At 41.8% G+C, this 19,277-nt stretch overlaps 2 protein-coding genes and 1 long non-coding RNA gene across 18 annotated transcripts in view; 1 reads left to right on the top strand and 2 right to left on the bottom strand.

The window, feature by feature from the left end:
- LOC310894120 (uncharacterized protein) overlaps positions 1 to 5,652 on the bottom strand; it is a 150,986-nt gene extending 145,334 nt beyond the window's left edge. For 5 of the 9 annotated variants that reach the window (XR_014579572.1, XR_014579573.1, XR_014579574.1 and 2 more), the window contains exon 1: positions 5,418 to 5,652. The gene's annotated coding sequence lies outside the window, so the exon portion shown is untranslated. Of the gene's footprint in view, positions 1 to 389; positions 3,140 to 5,417 lie in introns of those variants that run through there. The other 4 variants (XR_014579577.1, XR_014579578.1, XR_014579579.1 and 1 more) reach the window with 4 other exon arrangements.
- The window catches only part of ZFHX4 (zinc finger homeobox 4), a 151,518-nt gene continuing 135,562 nt past the window's right edge, over positions 3,322 to 19,277 (top strand). For 5 of the 7 annotated variants that reach the window (XM_083823847.1, XM_083823845.1, XM_083823846.1 and 2 more), the window contains exon 1: positions 3,322 to 3,749. The gene's annotated coding sequence lies outside the window, so the exon portion shown is untranslated. Of the gene's footprint in view, positions 3,750 to 6,051; positions 6,200 to 19,277 lie in introns of those variants that run through there. The other 2 variants (XM_083823844.1, XM_083823842.1) reach the window with 2 other exon arrangements.
- The window catches only part of LOC310894121, a 68,287-nt gene continuing 58,966 nt past the window's right edge, over positions 9,957 to 19,277 (bottom strand). For both annotated transcript variants that reach the window (XR_014579582.1, XR_014579583.1), the window contains exon 3: positions 9,957 to 19,277. This exon is cut by the window's right edge and continues 1,742 nt beyond it. This is a non-coding gene — a long non-coding RNA (uncharacterized lncRNA).

Genomic DNA, 19,277 nt, shown 5'->3' with positions numbered 1-19,277 from the left:
GTCTCGAAAAAAAAAAAAAATCCCCAAACGTGTAACGGTGCCTGCAGGAGAAGTTCGGAGGGGGGTGGGCGGGGGGTCCGCCGGGACCGGAGGAGAGGAGCTGAGAGGTGAAGGCGACAAGTCTTCGGGGGCGATCAGCTGAGCGAGAGAGGGAGGAGAGAGGGGAAGAGGGGAGCGGGAGCCGAGCCGCGCTGCTCCGGGCCGGGCCGGGCCGGGCCGTGCCGTGCCGCCTGGGAGCCCGCCCGCCTGGGAGCCCACCCGCCGGCTCGCCCCGCACCGCACCGCAGCCGCAGCCGCACCGCAGCCGCACCGCAGCCGCAGCCCCGGGTCCTCCTCGCCTGCCTCCCCCAGCCCGCGCCGCGCTCCCGCTCTTATCACATCCCACAAACCTGCTGCTGCTGCCTCCCGGAATTAACCTTCTTCGATTTTTCCTAGCTACGTGGCGATCCCCGGGTTTCTTCTAAACTGTTAACATCCCGTAGTGCCCTTTTTTTTTTTTTTTTTTTAGCTTCACCCCCCCCAACCCCCCTCCCTGATAGCTACTATTTTTAGGGAGAGAGAAAAAGAGAGAGAGAAAGAGAGAGGAGATTTAAAATGTTAGGAAGGACAGTAAACAGTGGCAGAAGAAACCCTGAAAAATGTGGACTCTCCTCTCGCAATTCCTGCCTGTGTCCTCCCCCCCCCCCCCCTTTGTTCCTTTAGCTGTAACTCAAGAACACCATAAACCTATATCCCCCTTCAAGAAGAGAGAAAGGGAAAAAATCTACAGCCAAAAAAGAATGACTTGACTGTTCTGACGTTTGGTGTTTTGACATTAATGACATTAATGATATTGATGTTTCACCATGAAAAAAGCACTAGGAATAAAGGAGGTGGTGGGGGAGGTGCGGGGGGACGACTTTAAAACTAAATTATCTTCGTTTCCTTATTCTTCTGTGACATTAAGTATACGTGTTTCTTCACTTGAATTTGAAATAGATGTATTGTTCTCAGGTGTTTCTTCATCACATTGTATTTAATTGTCTCCAGTCTTAGGAAATGTGTTACCATCCTTCAGGCATGCACTTGAATGGACAATGCATCCTTCTATCTCAGAGTCCCGTTTCGTCTACAATTTAAGCCTAAAAGCCCCTTTCCATCATACCCCCTCAATCCGATAACTGTAAACGGGTTTCAGAGATTCCATTTTCACTCTTTGTTTGCATTTTTTTCCACCCTTTAAACAACGATGCAGAATATTGTTAGTTGCCTTATTACCTTCATTCACAGGGAGCAGTGCTTGTGGAAATCTACATACATGTGCTCAGTTTGTTTGGTTTTGTTTCTTTCTTTTTGTCATTGATGAGCTGGTGCAAGGCTTAGGTGAGATTTGAAGAAGGAATAAAGTTGCTCTCAAGAACCGTCCAGTGCCCCTGACTTTTCCTAAAGTTTGAGTCTTGGAGATTTTCCTGAAGTTTGAAGTAAGGCTTCTCTGGATTGGAGTAGGGCTTTATTGGCAGGCTCCAATCTTTGGAATAGCCGTACTTTCAGGCTGGCGATTTTTTATTTGTCTTTTTTTTCTCCCCTTTCCAAAGACTTTTTTTTTTTTTTCCTCCCAAACTATCAAGACCTTCACTCTGACCTTAAACATCTGCTTTTAGCAACTCAGTTCCCTGACACTGGCCTGTGCTTCCTTAAGGGCAGCCTTAATTCATCATCAGGTGGGGATTTTCCTATTAGCGTTAGTTCCAGTACTCGCAAAATGTTCTTCTGGCATAGAAGGTTTCAGGCCTGGAGAGGTGCACATTTCTGCCATCTAGGTTTTTGCTGGTTTGTTGTTGTTGTGGGTGCATGCTTTTAATGGAAGGCTGCGATAAAACCTTCCTGCTGGTTTTTGGCGTTTAAGGCCTACGAGAATCTTTTGACGTGTGTCCCAGGAATCACGAACTTCAAAGGCTTGTCAGCGCTGAGGTTATGGTTCACCTGCACAGGGTCCCTGGTACTGTAAATATCCCTCACATGTAACTGTGACTTAGTGACCATTTCTGGTATACCCATTTTTGGAATGGCATTATCAAAAATCTGCACGTGTTCTTGCGGTGTATTCAGATGCTCTTTGAATAGTCATGTTTTTATCTTCAGTAGGGGGTATTTTAAAGTATGTCTATTCCTAGTTTTAGTTAATTATCTTTTAATGAAAGTGTCAGTCATATTCACATCTGCAGTATTAGGTTAAGATAATTAGATTTTCAAATGAGAAGCAATCTTCTTAAATCCCACACAGGAAAATATTTGTAGAAGATTCCGATTTATAATGACATCTGTACATTTTATCCTAGTTTTCATCATAATAACCTCCCCCATCCACTCCCCAAAAAATATCTAAGGTGTCTAGTAAAATATAATAGACAAAGTATTAATAAATATCAATACTTGTAGAGAAAGTGGAAGATGATTGCAAGTATATGCATGAAACATGTATCGTATGCAAAGAGACTCTTTCCCTGGGCTGGTATTTACTTCATTTTGATAAGGCTGTTTACAGTTGACATTGTATATTCTAGAAGGCTTTGTGTTTTACTTCGTTGATTTCTCCAAGCAATTACATGGCGCCCACCAAATGAAGTGTGTTGTGCTATGTGTGACCGTGTGTATGTGGAGCCTATGTATATACGTGTAAATATAATGTGGGATGTGTGCATGCGTGCGCATGTGCTTGTAAATAAATTCCTCTTTATCTCTGTATAGGAATATCTGTAAGATTCCCTATTTTAGATACACTATCTTTTCTTTTACGGGGACATCGTACATTCATTATCCCATTGCAAACATATATTTTTCATTAAATCTCCATTAAAAGGGGGGGGGGGGGGGAAGACAGACAGAAAGACAAACAGCAAGAAATATCTCCCTGATGGAATAATTAATTTGGACCCGTTTCTTTTAAGTTCCCGAACAGTTAAAAGAGCAAGTCTGCCCCATCTTCTTCCCCCCCCCCCCTTTTTTTTTTTAATTTTCCCCAGCCATCTACTTTGTGTGCCTGTGCGTGTGTGTCTGTGTTACTAATGAAGTTTGCAGACTCGTGTTTGCATCCACGAGCTCCTTTTTGCTGCCCCTTCTTCTCCGGGCTGCCTCTGTGGCTCCCGCAGCCCCGGCGAGCCCCCGGCAGCCGCGGCAGCTCCGGCTTCCCCGGCTCCGGGGCTGCGCGTCATTTGCAGCCCGGAGAATGTTGATCACCTCACTAATTACACCTCTCCCTCTCCTCTTCCCTCTCCTCTCCCTCTCCCTCTCGCTCCCTCTCTCTCTCTCTCTCTCTCTCTCTCTCTCTCTCTCCTCTCTCTCCTCTCTCTCCCTCTCTCTCTCTCATTCCCAGAGTGCATATCGGGAATAGACACACAAAGACATGCGCACTCAACTTAATCAGCCATTTTTTTAAACAGGGCTAAAACGATAATAATTAGCAGAATAAAGACATATCGGATTTTCATTTCCTTTCCTCCTTTTCCCAACCCCTTCACAACCAAACAGCGAGACCGCGGTCGGCACATGCTTTAACAACTCCCGGACCCCAAAGGACCGCTCCATGCCCCCCACTTCTTGCTCAATCATTTTTATTTTCACCCAATAAAGTTGGAGGATTATTTTTTTTTATTATTTTTTTAATGAACCTTCTCTCGTTTACTTGGATGTGATCAGCTGTTAAGTAAATAAAGCAAAACAAAAAAAAAAAGAGGCGAAGATCCAGTAGGAACTGCGAGGGGAAATGGAAAGTAAGTTTTTTCTTTAACTTTTATTGAGTAGTTTGTGTTAAATTTAGGTCGAGTATCGATTATCTTTCCAGGCTGATCTTGCACAATCTTTGATATTTCGCTCTCGCTCTCGCTCTCTCTCTCTCCCTCTCTCTGTGCCTCTTTCTCTCTCTCTCACATACACACACACACTCACATCCCCAGATCCCATGTATCTCTCCCCTCTCTCTCTCCCCCCTTTTTCTGCCTGTTTCCCCATTTTTAGGTACAGTATTTGCTCTCATTTGGGGAGGAGGGGCTGCTTTTTCTCTCTCCCTTCTTTCTTTCTCTCTCCCTCTCTCTCTTATTCCGGGGGATACGTTTTGTTTGTGTATTATTTTTTGTTTGTTTGTTTTGGTTTCGGGATTTTTTTATTTTTTCGGGCTGTAACTTTGGGATTGAGCGTGGGACCCCGCTCACTTTGCAGCAGAGATTCGGGGGGTGCCCCCCACTTTTTATTTTGCCTTTTTTTTTTTTTTTTATCTCCGAGAGCTCGGGGTGGGGGGACGTACTGTCAGATTAGGGAAGACGTTACGGCTGTCAGAAGTCATCGCTCGCCAGCCCCTTCAGAGCTCGCACTCTCGTTTCGCAGCCCGGTCCCCCCAAAACTTTGAGGTGCTTTTTGAAGGCACATTCCGCTCTCCCACCCTCCTTCCCTCTCCTCCCCATCTCCACCCCCCTCGGCCTCCCAAACTTTCGCTTTCGGGCGGGGGTTGTGGGGGAGGGTGTCGGGGGGTGCCAGCAGGGCAATGGGGACCCTGTCTCTGCGTGCGTGTGTGCGGAAGAAGGTGAGGGGTGCCCCCCCCAGCCCCCCCTTTTATTTGGCAGGTAGGTTTCTCAGGAGCAGAGGCAGGGGTGGCTGTGCGGCGGTGAGCGCGGGGCTGAGTGAGTGAACGCAGGGGGATCGCGCCGGCTCTGGCAGCAGGAGGAAGAGGAGCCCGTTAGGAGCGCGCCCTGCCTCTCTGTCAGTTTCGCCGCACGGAGCGGAGAGGCAGCACGGCACGGCCCAGCACGGCCCAGCACGGCACGGCACGGCACGGCCCCGCCGGCGGGGATGCGCGGCCAGCTGCTGCCTACGGGCGGCTGCCGGCCGGGCGCTGCCGGAGCCCCCGGCATCCCCGCCGTGCCGTGCCGAGCCGTGCCGTGCCGCGCCATAGGAAAGGCTCCTCGCCGGCAAGGTCGGGGGCTGCATTCAGAGCAGCCTTTCTGAGATTTTTGAAGGGGGGCATGGGATGGGGGGGCGGTTGTTTTGCGGGACAGGCGTCTATTTATTTTTTTTTAAACCGAAGACTAAGGTGTTAAAAAAAAAAAAAAAGGCAAAAAGCAACGGCTAACCAAAAAAAAAAAAAAAAAAGCTCATAAACAGCGAGAAGGCAGTTCGGTCCCTGCTCTGTCATACTGCTCGTGCCAGAATCAAGTGCATCCCTTCCCATCACGGCGGCTAATGGCAGACGCGTCCCTGCTTCCCCCTCTTGCCTTACGTGAAATTTCCTGCAAAAAAATGCTAATAAACTTTCCCCCCATCCGATGCCAACTTACGGCGGTTCCCCTCCACTCCTCCCTTCCTGCATCTTCTCCCCCCCCCCACCCCCCACCCCCAGCCTCCCCAGCAGCAGCAGAAAATGCGCGGGTTGGTATTTCTTTTGTTACCTGCGAGCCGGGCGGCCGGGGGTCTCTCATCGGCTGCTTGGGGCACTGGGTCCAACCGAGAGAGGAGGCACATCAGTCGGGTTCAGCCTGTTTCACCTCAGCGCCGTCCCGAGGAGGCTTTAGCCACCATTCAATAACACACCCTCCTCCTCCTCTTCCTCCTTAGGTACCAAGGCAGAGATCGCAAACATAACACCCCCCCTCCCCACCAAAAAAAAAAAAAAACCAACCAAAAGACAACTTGCCAGGCTGAAGATGGTGGATTTACATTAAGCCAGACACAGGCAGGTTCACTCAGGAAGTCTGACCATCCCGTTTTCTGACAGTTGCATTTCCTCGGCTCCATTCCGTCCTCCTCTCTTCTTTTTTTTTTTTTTTTTTTAATTTTCTTTTTATTAGCCTCGTTCCGTTTTTAATCAAGGATTATGTAGTTGGCAGGAGGACAGCGAGAAAGAGAGTGGAAAGAGAGGGCTCGTGTGCTTTTGGGGTGGTTGCTGTGAGGGTGTTTTTTTTTTTGATGGTGTATTTTTTTTTTTTCAATTGTGTTTCCCCTGGATTTTCAGTGGCTCGATCCTTAGGAGCGGTGGTGGAGTGTTTAAAAAGATCATATGTAGCATTATATTTTTAGTTTGGTGGTGGATGGATGGAAGAGGTAGTGAGAAGCCTTTGCAGCCCTGCCTGTTGTTGGTTAGATTGAGGCAGAGACTTGGCTGCGATTGGGACGCGACTGTGACATGGGCATCGATCGCTTCCATTGAGAGCAATGCAAAAACACAGCCTGGGTATGTAACACTCTCAGTGCCATCAACACTTGTTTTACTTTATATTTACTGGCAAAACTGACAGAACGATCCGGAGTGCTTTTCTTTGAAATAAGGAATACAAACATTTGGCTGGGAAGGTGCACAAAGAAGATTGTGGAAATAAACGGGGGGCTGAAGGTTGGGGTGGAGGGGAAGAGCCTTAATCATCATTGCTCCACTTCCTATTCAACTGACTGTATTTAAGGAGTTTCTCTCTTTTCTCGACTGGGGGATCCTACTAAACTGGTGGAAATGGAAAAAAAAAATCAGACAATCAACCTTGAGGGAATATCTGCTAGTTTTCAGGGTTTGCGGTTTCAGCCGGTAGGAAGGCACACAAAATAAAAGATGGCTAGCCAGCTGTTTTAACCTCTTGCACCTGGCTCCAGAGCTGGGGCTCACCAGGATTATTCAGTTATTCGTGCTATCTGTGCTTGAATATTTATAGTGTACAATCTGGAGATCCACACAGTGCATTGTAGCATCTCTTTATCCTTTAGTCGTGGGCTTTTTGGACTTCGTCAACATAAACATGTATTCAATAGTTTTCATTTTTATGATAATGAACAGAGAGGGTCAATGAAATATAGAGGGAAAAGTCGTAAATCTGCAAAAGTGAAACCTACCCAAGGAACAAAGAAAGGTCAGGTAAACCATCTGTGTAAGTCACAGTAATAGTACCTGCTGTTTGGTTTATGCAGTGATACTGGTTTATTATTCTCTAAAATGAAACTTATCCGCTAGATCAAGTTAAAACTAAAGGAGAGCTGTGGAGATGATAAATGGCATTGTATGCATCTTTCAGAATAGGGACACGTTTTTGTTCCTAGATTTTTGAATAGTTTAGGTTTATTTGCGAAGATGGTGCAACAGCAAAGAACATAGAAAGGGGGCCGAGAAAAATCACTGTTTAATATTGCAGAATTTACTGCTTCCATTCTGACCATGAGCCTAAATTTACACAATGAAATTTGATTATCTCTAATAACAATATTAGATCCTGCACTGGATGGATGAGAATTGAGGTGGTTTTGTTGATTGCAAGGGTTTAATGTTGCATTTCAGAATCTGATGTGGTTTAGCCTCCCTTCCATTAACTGGAAAACCCCTGAGGTTTTACAATTATTTCTTAAAGATAATACATTTAAGATTGCATTGGTAGGCTGAAGAAAAGTCATAAAGGCAAGAAGGGAAGCCCTTAATAACTCTTGAGATTCAGACATGTTCAGCAGTTAGATTGGCTCTGACTTCACCAAGGGTCGACAATGTGTCATTTCCATGAAGCCAAATTGCCCTCTGCCTATATGATATTAATGTGCAAATCAATATTTCAGGGATTAAATTTCCCTTCTTCATTTTTTATGGTTTCTACCTCAATAAGTCTCAAGTCTATTAGAAGAGGCTGGATGATTTAAAATCTTTCACTGCAGAATGGCTTGTCGTAGCCTTGTTTCACAGACCGTTTTTGGATTTTAGTTATAAAAGACTAAAGGCATTCCAAAGAAGTTGATAGTCAATATAGGGACATGCTCACTGTTGTAAAGCCCTTGTTCGATTAAGAGCTAAAAAGGTATTGAAAATATAATATATATGTTTATGTAATATATATGCATTCTGCTGCTTTAAAAATATTGTGTTAATCACCTATTGATTTATTTCAAAATCAATTGAAGCTCCTTTCTTATTAGTGATTTGTTCAGCATTCTTCAGCCTTGTTGTTAATTTTCTTAAACAGCATGCATGAATTAATCTGCTGGTAGAATGTGTTTTGGGTTTTCTTTGAGGCATATTTAAAACCAGGCATTCTTACCTATTTAAGCTGAGTGGTGTGAAGAGTTTAGTATTGTTGGGAGAGCCAGGGCACTGTTTGCTGCACTTTGGATTCAGCATGGTTTTAATGAAGCTAAGGGGCACTTTGTAAATATTTTATGATTTCTACTCAGATGCTTATCAACAATGTTTCTTAAGGGTTTCCAGTGAATATTCAGGATCCGTTAAAAATTAACATGGAGCTATCTGGTCTGGAAGGAAACAGTACATGACAGAAAATTTAGGTCAAAATATGAGGTTGTGACTTTATCACATAATGTTGGGAAGGCCCTACTGTCTATCATTTAGTGTTGTTTTATAGTCTTAGACCATCTGGACCAAGTTCCGCACAGCTGCATGAATTTCATATGTGATAGAACATTTTTTCCATTCAGTGTGAAATGTTCCTTCCTAAAAACGTACACCAGACTCGCTTAATTTAGTCTGCTAAAAGAAATGCACATGAAAAAGGACAAAAGACTCTTTAATCTCTGCAAGCTGTTTGTTTTTCTTCAAGATTCCTGTCTGTTTGGGTTTGAAAAGTCATGTTTATTGAGCAGATGATTCTGAGGTGTGACATTAAAATAATATATGATTTTTGTGCTAGTTTCTGCTCTCCTAGTTAATTTGCAGAACTACTTTTTATGCCTGTCAAAACACATAGTTAATCTATTCTTATTTACAATTAATCTCAATAAAATTAATCTTAACTATGCCTTAGTCAGTAGCTTAAAATATCTAATTATATTCAATTAACTGCTGTCATAGTAATTAACACTGCTTAATTGCCTCTGCATATATTTATGTAAAGCTCATTAGTTACTGCTTGCTCTTTTTTCCTTTTCTCAGTCCCATTTTTTGTGGCTCTGAGAGCACTGACACAAAGCCCAGTGCAATTTTTTGACAATTCGGTTCTTGAAGAATCTGTGACAATGGCAGTACATGTGTTCATAGCGTGTTGTGTGGGTAAATATTTATGTTTTCATATGCAAAAAGGGTACCAGAGCTGGGTCTCTAAAGAACTTCCAGCCCTCCCCACCTCCTTCTCCTACACCAGCACATACAAAAATGTTTTCTAGCCTTGTTGATAGAAATATGAGAAGCCAGATTAAGCTTTGTGTTTATAAATGAAGAGCTTTTCTGCATCTGCCTTGGGGCTGTACCCAGAAGGCAGAGCTTTGCTGCTCCAAATTCATTCAAAGGGTTAAAGACTTGGCCAAGGTTCAAACTGAGAAGCGCCCAGGGAAAGTGCATGTGAATATGTACAAGTTTCATGTAATTAGTGCTTAATTATATTAACATATGCAAATTGTCAACTTAGGAGCTTGTTGAGCTGGCAAAGATCAGCCAGGCACAATTGCTGTATTGTTCTGAAACAATAATGGATTTCAAGTTGGATTGTGAAAACACATAACTAGCTATCTAATTTAACTCATACCATGGTGAAATTTCATTAGTCTCCATGGAGACTGGTTTAATTGTGCTGACTAATGTTCTGGGCTGCAGAATGTCCTAAAAAGAAAGCGTTGTTTGCCTAATCCACCTTACAATGACACTTGTTTGTACATGTTTCCCTTGTGTGAGAATTTGCATATGCAAATAAATAGTTTCTCTGCCCCATTTGTCATGGCTGTTCATTACCCATGAAGAGGACATTGTTACTAGGCTGTTACTGAGTCTCCCAAGACAGGATAGTGTCAACCAGTCCAGCCACATTCTTTCATAATTTGTTTCTGATTAATAGACCAGAGTGAGGCTCATTCTATTCAGGCCTCTGCAAAGGGAAGGTCAATTCTGTCACTGAAAAGAGTTTCCGCAGCAACTGAAGTTTTTGCTCTCCCTCCCCGCAACCCCCCCCCCCCCCCCCAAAATAATCATATTTAAAATAATGTATTCTTGCTTTAAGGAATACCTCCGCTAATAATCTCTAGTTTCCTAAAGCAAAAGATAGGAAAATAAAGGAGATTCTGGTATTGGAATATTAATCCTGTTTTTGACAGAAAGGTAAACTGATATAATTGCTTTTCAGTCGAAGGAATGGGGGTTTATACAAGTGTGAAAGCATCGGAAAAGGATTAGCATTTTTTTGCATAATGAAAAGCTCTGTTGAATAGGGCACTGAATGGTTGACTGAATGACTGAGATGAAAGGAAGATGAAAATGCAGGCTCCTCTTTCTTTATGCCTATGTTCTGCTCTCCCTAAAGTTATGTTTGTCCAAGACTTGAGAAAACAAGCAGGAGCTCGGATTTCAGCAACTTTTTAAGATGCCCCGAGTTTCCATCATCATGTGGAGTAATATGTATGAGAACAGTGCGGCGAAAGGCTGATAAACACAGGTTTGGTTGGAGAAGAGTTCCAGGAACATGACAGGCAAACCAAATATTGACTATTGGGTATCGAGGATTCCCAGCACTTCGCCTGGGGGAAAGAGCAAGGGAGGAGGGGGCCAGCAGGGAGGGACAGAGTCAGTTTAAAAGTTGCCAATGGAAATTATGCATCGACGCATAATAATCTAATAAAGTTTGGTATTCGAGGAAGCAGGGTTTAGTCAATATCTGTTTTAATTATTAAACTATTACTCTTTTGGAAAAAGTTATGAGTTCTGACTCAGTGCTAAGTGTTTAAGTGGTGTATATAAAGCCTTTCTGAGGAAAAAATTACTCTCTTGTTTCGGCTTTTAAAATAAAGAAAGCTTACTGAAATAGAAATTGATATATGCACATAGCGAGCAGGGTGCTTGGCGGGACTGCGTCCGTGTACTCAAGTTGTTTAAAGTATTTTGATTCAGGTAGGTTCAGGTGGCGAGGAGGGCCTCAGCCTCCTGCAGTCAGTACAAGCCCCCACTGACTTCAACCAGAGCAGGATCAGGCCCCGAGACAGGGCTGCAACTGGTTAGCTGTTGACAATGTGATCAGTGCTTCTAATTATGTTCTCTCAACAGTAATTAGGGCAGTTAAAATACCATAAATGTTGAGCCACTTTTGAAAGTGGGAAGTGGTTCTTTTGTATGTATGTAAATCAAATGCGGTGTGAATAATTGTTTGTATGTATGCATATTAAATAGGCTTTTTTTTTTTTCAGGTCAACATAAGAACCGATTTAGAGCTACTGTGGAAAATTGTTGGTAGATAGACTAACTAATAACATGTTTGGGGGATTTTTCTAGTTTGTAGAACGTATATTTGTATGTTTGTTAGTTCAGCATTGAAGTTGACTTGATAATGTTTAAATGGTTAGAGGTGTCTCTAAGAAATTGTATTTTTTTTAGTGGATAAATGAAGTAAAATCACAAATGCAGGAAGCGCTCGGTCAGAGTAAAGTGATGAAAATTCTCTTCTTTAAGACAAATTTAAGACCTTCTATGGGGCATGCAAATCTTTTACTGCTAGCTATGAAATTCCTTATAACTTCTTTTAAAGAAATATGCTTATGGGATATTCTTTCATTCTGGGAACAGCTTATTTGTGCATTTCCCTAAGAAAAATGTGTTAATTTAAAAAATAAATTCATTTATATTTTAAAATATTGTTAACCAAGCACCATGTGTTGTCTCTGGCAAAGTTCCAGCCACCGTAGAACTGGATAACACATGGGTTAATAATAACTTATGTGATGTCTGCATTCTTACTGAATGGGCAGAAACCCAGCACACTGAGACTCGAGATTTTACAGAATAAGATGTAATGCAGAAAATGGTTAGGTGAACAGATGCAGAGACAGAAGAAACTAAAAATCTTTTGATACATGCTTAAAAATCTAGTGGATTCTGTTGGGTTGTTGGGATTATTATTAATTTATTGATAGCAGAGTTCAGCAGACTTGTAGAGATAAACTTATTTTACATAAATAAGGGCAGCAGTTTTAGCCTTTAATACATACTACTCTATTCCTTTTTAAATCATTCCACAGCACTTTTATACCTCGATTTTTTATTATTCCTCTAACTTTTGCTGAGCTCCAAACTGTGCCAGAAAAGTTTGTACCAGAATGAAATATGGTAGTCTTGTTGAAGAATGATATTTTCTGCTTAAAATATTCTAAAGAATAGTTTAACAAAGTTTTATGATCAAAATAAAAGCTTGCCATATTGAGATTCTCTTTTATGTTTTCACATTGTTCAGAATCAGCTTTACATTCCAAAAAAGAGAGAGAGAGAGATTTGGAAAGTAAATTGTCAAAATTATAGCTTATTTGCTTTTAGTACTTTTGAGAACATTTTTATGTGCAGAAACTGGGATTTCTTTGCAGACAAACCTAGCAGAGTTTTGACACTCCCGCTGATCTGATAGGCTGTACCAATTCCTAAGTAGGTGTTCAGGTCAATAGTTCACAAACTAAAGGCTATATGTACATGATAGACCATGGTGACTCTGAAAACATACATTTACCATATAAGCTGCAATGCTGTCTGCTGAACAAGTGATGCGCACGCTGGACATACATCTAGAATTGTGTTACTAGACGAATATTCTGCTTCTAAAACAAAGAAGTTCTTAAAAAATGCCCATGTCAATGTGAGCCTAGGACAAATAAACCCAAAAGAAACCAGAACCCAATTCTTTCTATTCATCCTCTACTAAATTAAAAATAATTCCCCCAAAATAAGAGGAGTTATGTGGGTGTAAAACCGACAAGACATACAGTTTTGATATTAGTAGAAAAGGAATCAGGCCTTTAGCCACAAGTTGAAATCTCATAAAATCAATTTTAAAATATTTAATTTCTTCTTTTTGCACCACCGTTCCCATTTTCAAGGATGGTATGCTTGGCACAGGAGGCACCACAGGGTCTGTAAGAAGGAGGTTTCGCAGAGACACTGATGGAGGTTGATTCTGTCCCTTCACCGGGTAACAGCAGAGCTGAGGGCCTGGGAGCTGTGGCTGTGGAAGGCTTGCTCCTCCCTGTTTTGACACTGAGGCTCCTTTGTAGAGAAACGCACCTAACCTGAGGTGACAAGGCACCTGTCACTAGTAGAGCTTCAATGTTTGGGGCACTGATGGAAATCTGGAGTAATCCCAGTTATTTCTGCACTTGTTCCAGAACATGGTAGTGTAATAGATCAGAATAACATCTTTTTGAAGAAAACAAAAACATAACTTATTTCTTGCCCTTCCTTGTTGGGGAGGATCTTTTGATTGAGGATATTTTGATTATTCAGAAGGCCAGAACTTTCCTGAGAAGATAGAGAGGAAAAAAAAAAATCTTGGCTTTGCCAAGTGTTAATATGACCATTTCAAACACAGGTGTTTTTTTCATGTGAGAAGCCATGGCTGTCCACCTTCAAATCAGAATTTTTCTCTTTACTTAACACCTAGCACTTCTTATATCTTCCCCACTCGAGAAAATAAGGGTGTGAGTGAAAAGTAGCTTCTTAAAAGGGAATTTATTCCTGTGGGTTTCTATCTGATCCTTTTATATATATATATTTATATCAAAATATGGTTATTGATTTTGTTTACAGCACTGAGGTTTTAAATTAAAGAAAATGTAACATCTCCAAAATAAATTATTTAGCTGTATGGCAAATGTCACCCCTCAATCCCTGAATTCCTTGGAGCTTTATGAACTGCTTGAGAAAAAAAAAAAAAAAGAAAAAAAAGAAAAAAAAATCAGGTTGCTTGCCATGCCACTGCAGCCATCTGCAGGGTGGGAAGCATCACCCTGTGTGCAGCCAGCCATGAGCCATGCTGCTGCAGCGCAGTGATATGCTCAGGGGCCTTCTTCCAGCAGGAGCAACTAACTGATTGCTGTAGGGAGACAAAATCCGATTTCTCACTGGGTCATCAGCCAGTGCACTAGGACAGGCGTTTCAGCTCCAGCAAGAGGCATTGCTGGGGCTGTTTTAATTCACGCGTGGTCGTGCCTGTGGGTTTTTCCCTGCCTGGATGCATAGTTTCCTCAGCACTGCTGCAGTTTCCCATTGTGACCGAGGGCCTGGTCCAAAGTCCAGCGCCGCCTCATCAATTCCCCTCGGGCTTGGATCAGGCCCTTGCAAAGAAGAGTGCCATCTGCTGAGGCACCCACTGCAATTCAAGCCCCATCCCCAGCCTGAAGCACTCTCTGAAATCACAGGGCAGAGCGCTGCGGTCACAACTTTTTCCCGAGTGGGTGGAAAGGCAACGAGAGACAATGGAGTCAAAAATGTTAGTATTTAAATATAGCAGAAAACTGGGAGCCTGACGATAGCTCAGCTACTACCGAGGAAATTCAGCCATCTGGAGTTTGTGACACATCCAGAAGGGGGTGGGGTGTGCGGGGGAGACCTTAAAAATGAAGGATTTCATTGCACGTTGAAATTTATTCTCTGAGCAGGCTGCTGCTTTACTGTTGAGCAATGTAGGTCTCTGAGTGGTTTTGTGCATCAAAGATGTACGTACTGAGACACCTAGCTCCTTGCCACAATCGGATGTTAACAATAATGTTTCTGGACCAGGCTTCTTTGGCCTAGTCCTGAGCTTACTGGTTCAATTCAGTTTATTTTTCAACGTTATAGTTATTTTATTTTATTTTTTATTTATTTTTTTTGAGGCGGTTTGAATTTTTTAAATACATAAAATGGCAGTGATCTATAAACATTCCTGGTTTCGGTTGGGGCTGTGCAGAAGGGCTGAGTCTGCTCTCAGCATATATATATATATATATATATCTGTACATGATTTTAACAATTGGAGGCAAAGATATTAGAAATTTTCTAGGTTCATTTAAAAATCTATTCAATTTAAACAAATGCTGAATTGTGTATGGTTTGTCTGGGAATTACTTAGGCTGCACAGTGTAATAATATTTTATTAGCTGTCACTTGTTTTCTGGGAAGAAAATGGTGATTTTTATGTTGTGTGTTACTTGCAAACTTGGCACTGACATGGGACAGTCCCCAAACATGAATTTCTATAAAGGTGGGACAGTAGTTGCCCAAAAGGTGAAGATTTGAGAAAAATTGGGGTGGGTCATTTCTTTCCTGAAATGAAGCAGGGTACAGATTAGGAGCCATTAAGGTTTGCTAGGAGTTGCTGGTCATAGAAGCCTGTTTAAGTGCTCACTGTCAACAAGGAAATCATGGGCAGCACTTAAAGTGGCTCACCTCTGATTTATTCATAAACCTCACACGAGCACTTGGCTTTGTTCTTGCTCTGGTAAGGGGGAACTGATGCCAATAAGAACAGGAATAAAGAGCTTCTTGCATGGTCCAAAAGTGAATAGCACTTTATCTCAAAGCATGACCTCCATTCCCAAGATCTGTTGTGTTACAGTTGACTCCATCTAGATGTGTATTCTCAGATGAATTGCTAGAAGAGGTTACAACAAATATATACTTTGTAAATCCTCTAGATGTAACAAGAACTGTGTAACTGGAACTTAGGTTCTAACTTGACAGAAAGGTTGCAGTATTTGTAGTGAACTGAGAGATTTCCGCTTCAGACAGCATTTTATGCTAGTGTGTTTAATGTGAGTCAGAAAATAGTATGATTATATGGCTGTGATTCAAGCAAAAAAATTATATTCTTTAGGGGATTCATTTGAAAAATGTATTTTGATAAACAGACATGCAGAAACACGAACTAGTTCAGAAAGAAAAAAAAAAAGGAAAGAAAAAAAGTTGACTTCATTTTTAGGCATATTTGATTGCTGTTGCTATATTTTTGTTTCTCTAAAAAAGGCAAAGTAGTGCTAGCAGTCCATAATGGGGGAAGGGACCTTTTGAAGACGGTCAACTGCCATGTTTGCACTGGGGCAGAGGTTGAGTACAGTTACTTAAATCCCCAGAGAAACATTTAGTTAACGCTGGTCTCTTTCTGATCCCATCTGAGTCTGGTTTTCTTTTCTGCTTTTTAATGAAGTTTGTTTGTTGCTATGTTTAGGTTATGTTTTTAAACTGACTTGCATTTTCACAACAGATTTGACCAAAAGAGTCATAATGGAAGACAGTGATGAGAGTTAATGATACGTCTTTGATAAAGCAGTCCTCGTGTGCAATCTGATCACAGCCATCAGCTCATTTGTCATGGCTGAAGTGAAAATGTCAGGACCAATGAGTGTATCAGTGCTGAAGGGGGCGAAAGGGCTTTTGGAGACACTTTTGTGCTGGGAGTGGGCCACAGCTTAGATACAGCTCTAGGGAAATACTGGGATTAGCCAACTCTGTGCACAAATCCCTAGCATAACAGAATTAGTTGGGAAAATGAGGTTTGTTAGGGGAAAAAAATCTGTAGAACTGCTCTAGGCTGCAGCCCAGGAACTATGCAAAGCAGTAAGGCATCTTCTTAAAATAATTTTAGCAATGTGAACTCACACACATTCCAACACAAATCACAATCGGTAGCCAACATTATAACAAAACCCATATTAATGCATTTTGCATATGTACATGGATATGCTTCTAGAAAGAAAAAAAATAGTGCATGTAAAATAAATATGGTCTTCACAATCATAAGAGAAGGTTTTCTGAATTTTACACAGAAGACAGAAGAAATTAATACAACTTATTTAAATACCAACCAGCACTGCTGATATTTTTGCATGGTTTAGTTCAAATAAAAGCTACAGGCAGTCTCCCTGCTGTAGACTTTTCTTTACTCAGAAGGTATAATTCATGCCATAAGAACATATTGACTGCTAAACTGGGACTCTGTTCTAGCTAGCTTCTTCTCTCTTTGACTGGTGGGTACAACATGCTTCTGAAGAATATCACAGTAGGCACATGTGGGGTAACTTATTATATGTGCCTGCCTTGCCATGATTGCAAATACAGTTTTTTTTAGACCTCTGAAGAACAAAGTTTAATATCCCTTACAATTTTTGTTTGTTTGTTTGTTTTTCACATTCATTACAAAACCTCTGGATACATTTGGCAGACAATTTCCATTCTCTTTCTTAACCTTGGTAAATTCATGTTCTCAATGGTGTCCTGCAGCAATGACTCCTACTGCCTAATCCCTCTGGCACTCTCATCATCAGTTTTTAATTTGTCACAGCCTAGCTTTCTTGGAAACCTGCTACTTGTCTTTTGGTAAGCCTCTTCTCATTGCTTCCTGTTAAATATCTAGGAAGAGCAGGCTGCTTTTGCCCCTGTGTTGTCCATAAAAATTGTGAAAAAATCTCAATGTCTGTGAGGTGGAGATCATACCTACCAGAGTTATTCAGCTGGTATGAAACTGTGTAGGTGTTTGACCAGGTCACGTCGAACTTGCACTACTCCAGTGCAAGTGGAGTGTGTTGTTCTGCCTCCAATGTGTGGATAGTTTACTGGGGAATTGTCCAAGTAACAGACTTACTGTCTACTTAACAGTAGATAGCTGTCTGTCTGCTAACGCTGTCTCTTAGCCTGTGGAAGGGACAGATTACCTGTTTGATACTGCAGGACTGGGGGTGTTTTGACATCACAGGCTCACACCGAGGGTGTTCAGCAGATGACTGCCATTGAGCTGAATGGCTTTTTTCCTTTGTTTAGTATTGCTGTTAGAGGTGCTGCTGCAAGTTTATTGTCTTGCCTTCACGTTTAATGGCAGTCTGAGATGAAAACTAAGTTTGATTTCAGCTCTGTTGTGTCACTGGCCTGCTAGCTGCATACAAGGACATGCATGCATGCGTGCTAGCTGCATACATGCATGTCTGCGTACAGGGACCTTTGAAACAGAGCGTGCTGGAGAGCAGCACCAGCTCCCAGCTGCGCTCAGGTTGTCAGCATGCCTGCCATGCTACCATGCACTCATCCGCAGGGGAAAGCATGTAGTACGTCTCTTGACTCCTTCTCCTTTCCCAAAACTCAGGCGCAAGTTTGGGAGCGTGCTGATGGGAGGGGTGGAGAGCAGGGGCTGTGCGGAAGAGCCCCGGGCTGTGGCTCAGATGGCAGGTAATCGCCACTGGTAAGACAGGCCTCCTCGCAGCAGGCTTGCCGCTAGTGTGTGAAACTGCTTGTTGTGGTCACGGGCTGCAGGCCCCCGGGCCTTCTGGGCCTCGTTTTGCTACCAACAAGGCCACAGGGGCCAAAGGTACCAGGTAGCTTTCTGTCTGGCATAGGAATTTGTAACTACGCTGCAGCCTTTAAACCCCAAACACTTCTCTGTTTATGCATGTCAGCATGAGTGGCAGCGGCAAAGTAATTTATTTCATCTAACTCGTACTTATATTTGTTAGGAGTCGTCTGCAGTTTTCTTCCATTTCATGTACAGTGAATTGTCCTCTTTCAGATAATGCACTCAAACAACCTTTTTTTTTGTTGTTTAATTCTATTGATTTACAGTATTGAAGTGAAATATCTGTTACCAGTTTCCTGCACTTTGACTGTATGTAGTCAAAGAAGCTGATGAGATTCTTCCCTCCCCTCCACAAGCCCTTTAGCTGTTTTAAATGTATAATTATCATTGCATGTCATTTGATAGCTGCACTAATTGCTGCCAACCATTGTCTGTTTGCACTTAATGCTGAAACCTGATCAACATCCTGCTTTGGTTGATGTTTGGTGGTAAACTTTAATTAACTCTTATTGCATTGAAGAAGAGCTCAGTCTCTGTGCTAACTAATCATTTACCTTCATTATGTCCTGACAGCTCCACTTGTTCCTGGTACTAATAGATACACCAGTCAGTAAATAAACCTGCAAACCTTCATGCCTTCAAGTTGTTCCACATTGATATTTTGTTGCTTAAAGTATAATGGGGTAAAGATAATTATTTCAGTTAGTTTTGTATCTCTGCTTTTCCAGACACCAATCTCAAATTGCCTTTTTCATGCCAGACAATATCATTTTAATAGTAACTGTAGATTTAAGATAACATTATTCCTTCAGCATGGTTCCTATATACATGCATCTTTTGAATCAATACAATTAAGCTTGTCTCCTGTTGGAATTCTTGTAATTATTTTTCCTGAAATACTTTTCCTGTAATGATATTGAAGTTAAAGTAATCAGGTTACTGGCAGATCATGTAAAATTCAACTCAAAATTGCTGGCTGCTTGATTTTAATTTGTCTGACATCAAGTTTGTTTGAAAAGGGATAATATGTGGTTAAACCAGGGAGCTTATAATTATGGTTGACATTTGTTTGTTTATAATGAAATCTAATTAAAGTTCATACATTTTAAAACACAAAAGTTAATTACTGAATTGCTCACTTCACTTATGCACAGCAGTCAAATTAACTTGCAGAACAAAAAATGACAAAAGACTGTGCATAATAAAAACAAAATGCCCAGCTGATCTTGGCAATACAAAACAAATTTGCCATGATAATATTCTAGAAAAAAA

This window comes from Anser anser, assembly GCF_964211835.1.
Source record: "Anser anser genome assembly, chromosome: 2".
Taxonomy (NCBI): domain Eukaryota; kingdom Metazoa; phylum Chordata; class Aves; order Anseriformes; family Anatidae; genus Anser; species Anser anser.
The sequence above is the reverse complement of the archived record's forward strand: the minus strand, read 5'-3'. Positions and strand labels throughout refer to the sequence as shown.